Below are 9,173 nucleotides of genomic sequence, written 5' to 3'. Positions count from 1 at the left end.
GTTCAAATAGTGAATGATGACAGGCCTACGGCCTGTAAACACACAGTCCAGTTCATAGTGAATGAGACAGCCCTATTGCCTGTAAACACACAGTCCAGTTCATAGTGCGAATCGATGACAAGGCCCTACCTACCTGTAAACACCCAGTCCAGTTCATAGTGATGATGACAGGCCCTACTACCTGTAAACACACAGTCCCAGTTTCATAGTGAATGATACCATGTCCTACTGCCTGTAAACCCACAGTCCTAGTTCATAGTGAATGATGACAGGCCCTACTACCTGTAGACACACAGTGCCTAGTTCATAGTGAATGATGACAGGCCCTACTGCCTGTAAACACACAGTCAGTTCATAGTGAATGATGACAGAAGGGACCCTACTACCGTAACCACACAGTCCAGTTTTCATAGTGAATGATGACAGGCCCTACTATACCTGTAAACACACAGTCCAGTTCTAGTGAATGATAAACATGTCTACTGCCTGTACCCACAGTCCAGTTCATAGTGAATGATGACAGGCCCTCTACCTGTAGACACCAGTCCATTCATAGTGAATGCTGACAGGTCCCCACTACCTGTAAAACACACATCCCAGTTCATAGTGAATGATGACAGGCTACTGCCTGTAACACACAGTCTAGTGAATGATGACAGGTCCTACTGTCTGTAAACACACAGTCCAGTTCATAGTGAATGATGACAGGCCCTACTGCCTGTAAACACAGTCCAGTTCATAGTGAATGATGACAGGCCCTACTGCATGTAAACACACAGTCCAGTTCATAGTGAATGATGACAGGCCCTACTGCCTGTAAACACACAGTCCAGTTCATAGTGAATGATGACAGGCCCTACTGCCTGTAAACACACAGTCCAGTTCATAGTGAATGATGACAGGCCCTACTGCCTGTAAACACACAGTCCAGTTCATAGTGAATGATGACAGGCCCTACTGCCTGTAAACACACAGTCCAGTTCATAGTGAATGATGACAGGCCCTACTGCCTGTAAACACACAGTCCAGTTCATAGTGAATGATGACAGGCCCTACTGCCTGTAAACACACAGTCCAGTTCATAGTGAATGATGACAGGCCCTACTGCCTGTAAACACACAGTCCAGTTCATAGTGAATGATGACAGGCCCTACTGCCTGTAAACACACAGTCCAGTTCATAGTGAATGATGACAGGCCCTACTGCCTGTAAACACACAGTCCAGTTCATAGTGAATGATGACAGGCCCTACTGCCTGTAAACACACAGTCCAGTTCATAGTGAATGATGACAGGCCCTACTGCATGTAAACACACAGTCCAGTTCATAGTGAATGATAACAGTGGTCCTACTGCCTGTAAACTGCCACCAATAGAAGTCGCTGTAAGGGTCTAAAAACATGCTAAATGTTGTACGTTTAAAACATGTTTTTTAATTTAACCCTTATTTTACCAGGTAAATTGAAGAAGAACACATTCTCATTTACAGCAACGACCTGGGGAATAGTTACAGGGGAGAGGAGGGGGATGAATGAGCCTATTGTAAACTGGGGATGATTAGGTTTCCATGATGAGGGCCAGATTGGGAATTTAAGCAACACTGCCCATGTGTCAAACTGTTTATTTCCATATCGGCATGCTGTAGCTCTGATTGGCCAACGGGTCAGCGTAGACTCCAGTCCTGGACGAGACAGATGCTTTTATTAGGTTTTATTTACTGCAGTGTCTACTAATTGTCCAGTCGCATGGCTGCTTCCCCACTCTATATCGCAATAGAATTTTCACAAAATGCCTTACTATACGTCATTCCCAAACATTCTATGAATTTAAGAAAATGTAAAAATGATCATATCGAAGCTGTCACATTTTTCCTGGGGTGTATATGAACAGATTTTAATCATATTTCATATTTGCTAAAACGCTGTCAGTTCCCCTTTAAGTCTTAAACAAACAAGGCAGGAGGTTCTAGATTGTAGTTCTGAAATGGAACGCTATCTACCATTCTGGAACCTCCCTGTACCTTCCAGAATGGAATGAATGCTATCTACCATTCTGGAACCTCCCTGTACCTTCCAGAATGGAACGCTATCTACCATTCTGGAACCTCCCTGTACCTTCCAGAATGGAACGCTATCTACCATTCTGGAACCTCCCTGTACCTTCCAGAATGGAATGAATGCTATCTACCATTCTGGAACCTCCCTGTACCTTCCAGAATGGAATGCTATCTACCATTCTGGAACCTCCTGTACCTTCCAGAATTGAATGAATGCTATCTACCATTCTGGAACCTCCCTGTACCTTCCAGAATGGAATGAATGCTATCTACCATTCTGGAACCTCCCTGTACCTTCCAGAATGGAATGAATGCTATCTACCATTCTGGAACCTCCCTGTACCTTCCAGAATGGAATGCTATCTACCATTCTGGAACCTCCTGTACCTTCCAGAATGGAATGCTATCTACCATTCTGGAACCTCCCTGTACCTTCCAGAATGGAATGCTATCTACCATTCTGGAACCTCCCTGTACCTTCCAGAATGGAATGAATGCTATCTACCATTCTGGAACCTCCCTGTACCTTCCAGAATGGAATGAATGCTATCTACCATTCTGGAACCTCCCTGTACCTTCCAGAATGGAATGCTATCTACCATTCTGGAACATCCCTGTACCTTCCAGAATGGAATGCTATCTACCATTCTGGAACATCCCTGTACCTTCCAGAATGGAATGCTATCTACCATTCTGGAACATCCCTGTACCTTCCAGAATGGAATGCTATCTACCATTCTGGAACATCCCTGTACCTTCCAGAATGGAATGCTTTTACACACTGACCTATAAAGAACTAACCTGTCTGTTAATGAGTCTAAATACCCACCCTGTGACGCCCTGACACTCACAGCTATAGGATTAGCCCATCTTGACTGATACACACACATTACACACACCACACTCACAGCTTTTCACACACACACACACACTGATATCATTAACAGAAGACGGAGGGTTTCGTTCCAGCTTTGGGCTAAAGTAAACAATCATTATATATTTTACTTACAATATAGCAAGAATGAGGCCCATGTCACAGTTTAAACATGTTCACCATGCCAATAAAGCCCTTTGTATTCAATTGAATTGAGAGAGAGAGAAAGAGACAGAGAGAAAGAGAAAGAGAGAGGACAGAGAGAGAGAGGACAGAGAGAGAGAGGACAGAGAGAGAGAGGACAGAGAGAGACACAGAGAGAGAAAGAGAGAGAGAGAGTCAGAGGACAGAGAGAGAGAAAGAGACAGAGACAGAGAGAGCCAGAGAGACAGAGAGCCAGAGAGACAGGACAGAGAGAGGACAGAGAGAGAGAGAGAGAGAGAGAGGACAGAGAGAGAGAGAGAGGACAGAGAGAGAGAGGACAGAGAGAGAGAAAGAGACAGAGACAGAGACAGAGAGAGGTTGTGGGATGTTATCTGTCTGGTGATTTAATGTTTCAACACCTGCTTTCTCCTGACGAGGTGGAATGACATCTGGGAACACACACACACACACACAGACACACACAGACACACACACAGACACACACACAGACACACACACAGACACACACACAGACACACACACACACAGACAGACACACACACACACAGACACACACACAGACACACACACAGACACAGACACACACAGACACACACACACAGACACACACACACACAATCATGACTTTCCCAGATGTTCTTCCTTCTCCAAATGTATGACTAGTTATTAAGCCCGGTTAGCTAAACAATGTCAGCCTGTTATTAGGATGCCTCTCTCCTGTTCCAGGAGATGTCAGCCTGGGCAGACCTGAAAGACTATGCCCGTCCGTCCGAGCTGCTGGACTATCAGAGTGACCCTGGCTGTTAACCCCATAATTACCCAATTACCCTACTGTGGAAATGAATGTGTGAGTGTGTGTGTATATGAGGGGTGATATATATTATACACACACACATACATACATGTGGAGCCAGTTTAATAAGGTCATAAGGCCCTTATTATAAAATGGATTAGATACTGTAGGTCCTCAATCTACAGGCAATACCCCCTAATGACCTCACAATACCCCCTAATGACCTCACAATACCCCCTAATGACCTCACAATACCCCCTAATGACAAAGTGAAAACAGGTTTTTAGAAGAAAAAAAAAACAGAAACACCTTATTTACATAAGTATTCAGACCCTTTGCTGTGAGACTCAAAATTGAGTCTGTAATCGCTGCCAAAGGTGCTCCAACAGAGTACTCAGTGAAGGGTCTGAATACTAATGTAAATGTGATATTCCAGATTTTCTCTTTTGTACATACATTTGCAAACATTTCTAAAAACCTGTTTTTGTTTTGTCATTGTAGGGTATTGTTGAAGATTGAGGGATTTTATCCAATTGTAGAATAAGGCTGTAAAGTTTTTAAAAAATGTGGAACCAGAAGCACAAACTGCAAACTTCTTTGGAAGTCTGGTCACCAGCCATACAGCAAACCTCCTACACAGGCTACAACAGCAAACCTCCTACACAGGCTACAACAGCAAACCTCCTACACAGGCTACAACAGCAAACCTCCTACACAGGCTACAACAGCAAACCTCCTACACAGGCTACAACAGCAAACCTCCTACACAGGCTACAACAGCAAACCTCCTAGACAGGCTACAACAGCAAACCTCCTAGACAGGCTACAACAGCAAACCTCCTACACAGGCTACAACAGCAAACCTCCTACACAGGCTACAACAGCAAACCTCCTACACAGGCTACAATGTTGTTGTAACGGCTTTCGTCCTCTTCCTCTGAGGAGGAGTAAGAAATGTCAGACCAATGCGCAGCGTGGATAGTGTCCATTATATTTAATAAATACTGACCACGACAACAATACAAAGTGAATAGATAAGAAAACCGAAACAGTCCCATGTGGAAACAAACACTGACACGGAAAATAACCACCCACAAAACACAACAGAAAACAGGCTACATAAATATGGTTCCCAATCAGAGACAATGACTAACACCTGCCTCTGATTAATAAGAACCATATCAGGCCAAACGGGAAAAACCCCAACATAGAAACACAAAACATAGATAACCCACCCAACTCACGCCCTGACTACACTAAAACAAAGAAATAACAAAAGAACTAGGGTCAGAACGTGACAGTTGTAGTAAAACCTCATTGAAATGAACAAACTAACCTCTCCCTGCCTATCACCCGGTCCCTGCACTTAACCCCTAATCGCTTCCAAGAAAATCAAAACCATGGCTGCAGGAACCAGTCAGGAAGTGGGGTTCCCTCAGGTTAATCGCCGTAGGAACCAGTCAGGAAGTGGGGTTCGCTCAGGTTAATCGCCGTAGGAACCAGTCAGTAAGTGGGGTTCCCTCAGGTTAATCGCTGTAGGAACCAGTCAGGAAGTGGAGTTCGCTCAGGTTAATCGCCGTAGGAACCTGTCAGGAAGTGGGGTTCCCTCAGGTCAATCGCCATAGGAACCAGTCAGGAAGTGGGGTTCCCTCAGGTTAATCGCCGTCGGAACCTGTCAGGAGGTGGGGTTCCCTCAGGCCCATCTACAACTAAACTCAGTTTGTGAACATGTCATTTTCAACCCGTAGGCCCAACTCAGTTCGTCACACTCCTCGTGTTCCTGTACTCCTTGTTGGTGGAACCCCAGTGTTTGTAACAGATGATTCTTCAGCTCCAGCCAGGCCCAGTCTCGTATTGAACAGTGAAAACCGTGCTCTTCATACTTCCCCTGACAAAATCGTTGCGAGCACCCCTCCCCCTTCGATCGCTGCCAACTTAGTCTTAGTGAAATGGTGAGGCGGCTCCCAATCTGCACCATCCAAACACATCATATGTCAGTGTTCCCTTTGTAGAACTGTAGTATTTATTATAGGTGGTAGTAGTATATATTTATTCTACTGTATACATGTTATACATTGCCTTAACTGTTCCTCGGTCTCCAGAGCAAATAAACATTATAAACATTGTCTTGAATACAAGAAACTCATTTTCTCTATATTTAGTGGTTACTTAAAACATGTTTACGTGCCAACAAATTTAAGTTGAAAAAATGAAAATGCAGACATTGAATAGCATGGTGAAGTTATTCATTACACTTTGGATGGTGTATCAATACACCCAGTCACTACAAAGATACAGGCATCCTTCCTAACTCAGTTGCCGGAGAGGAAGGAAACCGCTCAGAGATTTCACCATGAGGCCGATGGTGACTTTAAAACAGTTACAGAGTTGAATGGCTGTGATAGTAGAAAACTGAGGATGGATCAACAACATTGTAGTTACTCCACAATACAAACATAAATGAGTGAAAATAAGGAAGCCTGTACAGAATAAAAAAATATTCCAAAACATGCATCCTGTTTCCAACAAGGCACTATTGTAAAATGTCTAAAAATGTGGCATAGAAATTAACTTTATGTCCTGAATACACAGCGTTATGCAAATCCAACACAACACAGACAGTGAATGTTCCTGAGAGGCCTTCTCTCCCCCTCCCTCCTCTCCTTCTCTCCCCCTCCCCTCGTCTCCTTCTCTCCCCCTCCCCTCCTCTCCTTCTCTCCCCTCCCCTCCTCTCCTTCTCTCCCCCTCCCTCCTCTCTCTTCTCTTTCACTCGTCTCCTCTCCTTCTCTCCCCCTCCCCTCCTCTCCTTCTCTCACCCTCCCCCTCCTCCTCCTTCTTTTCACTCGTCTCCTCTCCTTCTCTCCCCCTCCCCTCGTCTCCTTCTCTCCCCCCTCCCCTCCTCTCCTTCTCTCACCCTCCCTCGTCTCCTTCTCTCCCCCTCCCTCCTCTCCTTCTCGCCTTCTCTCCCCCTCCCCTCCTCTCCTTCTCTTTCACTCGTCTCCTCTCCTTCTCTCCCCCTCCCCTCCTCTCCTTCTCGCCTTCTCTCCCCCTCCCCTCCTCTCCTTCTCTTTCACTCGTCTCCTCTCCTTCTCTCCCCCTCCCCTCGTCTCCTTCTCTCCCCCTCCCCTCCTCTCCTTCTCGCCTTCTCTCCCCCTCCCCTCCTCTCCTTCTCTTTCACTCGTCTCCTCTCCTTCTCTCCCCCTCCCCTCGTCTCCTTCTCTCCCCCTCCCCTCCTCTCCTTCTCGCCTTCTCTCCCCCTCCCCTCCTCTCCTTCTCGCCTTCTCTCCCCCTCCCTCCTCTCCTTCTCGCCTTCTCTCCCCCTCCCCTCGTCTCCTTCTCTCCCCCTCCCCTCGTCTCCTTCTCTCCCCCTCCCCTCCTCCCTTCTCGCCTTCTCTCCCCCTCCCCTCGTCTCCTTCTCTCCCCCTCCCCTCCTCTCCTTCTCGCCTTCTCTCCCCTCCCCTCGTCTCCTTCTCTTTCACTCGTCTCCTCTCCTTCTCTCCCCCTCCCCTCGTCTCCTTCTCTCACCCTCCCCCCTCCTCTCCTTCTCGCCTTCTCTCCCCTTGTTGAATGTTCCTGAGAGGCCTTCTCTCCCCCTCCCTCCTCTCCTTCTCGCCTTCTCTCCCCCTCCCCTCCTCTCCTTCTCTTTCACTCGTCTCCTCTCCTTCTCTCCCCCCCTCCCCTCGTCTCCTTCTCTCACCCTCCCCTCCTCTCCTTCTCGCCTTCTCTCCCCCTTGTTGAATGTTCCTGAGAGGCCTTCTCTCCCCCTCCCCTCCTCTCCTTCTCGCCTTCTCTCCCCCTTGTTGAATGTTCCTGAGAGGCCTTCTCTCCCCCTCCCCTCCTCTCCTTCTCGCCTTCTCTCCCCCTTGTTGAATGTTCCTGAGAGGCCTTCTCTCCCCCTCCCCTCCTCTCCTTCTCGCCTTCTCTCCCCCTTGTTGAATGTTCCTGAGAGGCCTTCTCTCCCCCTCCCCTCCTCTCCTTCTCGCCTTCTCTCCCCCTTGTTGAATGTTCCTGAGAGGCCTTCTCTCCCCCTCCCCTCCTCTCCTTCTCGCCTTCTCTCCCCTTGTTGAATGTTCCTGAGAGGCCTTCTCTCCCCCTCCCCCCTCCTCTCCTTCTCTCCTTCTCTCCCCCTCCCTCCTCTCCTTCTCGCCTTCTCTCCCCTTGTTGAATGTTCCTGAGAGGCCTTCTCTCCCCCCTCCCCTCCTCTCCTTCTCGCCTTCTCTCCCCCTCCCCTCGTCCCTTCTCTCCCCTTGTTGAATGTTCCTGAGAGGCCTTCTCTCCCCCTTGTTGAATGTTCCTGAGAGGCCTTCTCTCCCCCTTGTTGAATGTTCCTGAGAGGCCTTCTCTCCCCCTTGTTGAATGTTCCTGAGAGGCCGAGTTACAGTTTTAACTTAAATCTGCTTGATAATCTATGGCAAGACTTGAAAAAGTTTGTCTAGCAATGATCAACGACCAATTTGACAGAGCTTAATGAATCAACGACCAACTCACAGCTGTAATCTCTCTTAGAGACTTACCCAGAAAGACTCACAGCTGTAATCACTCTTAGAGACTTACCCAGAAAGACTCACAGCTGTAATCGCTCTTAGAGACTTACCCAGAAAGACTCACAGCTGTAATCTCTCTTAGAGACTTACCCAGAAAGACTCACAGCTGTAATCACTCTTAGAGACTTACCCAGAAAGACTCACAGCTGTAATCGCTGCCAAATAATTATAACATGTATTGACTCAGGGGTTGAATACTTATCGAAATTTCATATATTGTTATTTTGTACAAATCTTTGAATTTCTCTTCTTTGACATTGACTATTTGGTGTAGATATTGTCAAAAAAATACAATAAAATCCATTTTAATCCCACTTCGTAACACAACAAAATGTGGAAAAAAGTCCAGTGTATGAATACTTTCTGAAGGCACTACATTAGGGAAGTGGGTTGGGAAACCAGGCTGCTGCTTCCTGTTTGCCCACTAGAGGGAGGCAACGAGCAAACCACATCAGTAGGCCTCCAGCACCATCCACTGCTGCTATGGAGCCCTGTACGTGCCATCAATATGCATGAGAGATAGACATACACAGTATCAGTCAAAAGTTTGGTCTCACTTTTATTTAACTAGGCAAGTCAGTTAAGAACAAATTCTTATTTACAATGACGGCCTACCAAAAGGCCTCCTGCGGGGACGGAGGATTAAACATAAATGAAATACAGGACAAAACACACATCACAGCAAGAGAGACACAACATAAAGAGAGACCTAAGACAACACAGCATGGTAGCAACACATGAC

Source organism: Oncorhynchus tshawytscha, linkage group LG15 (assembly GCF_018296145.1).
Source record: "Oncorhynchus tshawytscha isolate Ot180627B linkage group LG15, Otsh_v2.0, whole genome shotgun sequence".
Taxonomy (NCBI): Eukaryota; Metazoa; Chordata; class Actinopteri; order Salmoniformes; family Salmonidae; genus Oncorhynchus; species Oncorhynchus tshawytscha.
Note: the sequence above shows the minus strand (reverse complement) of the source record.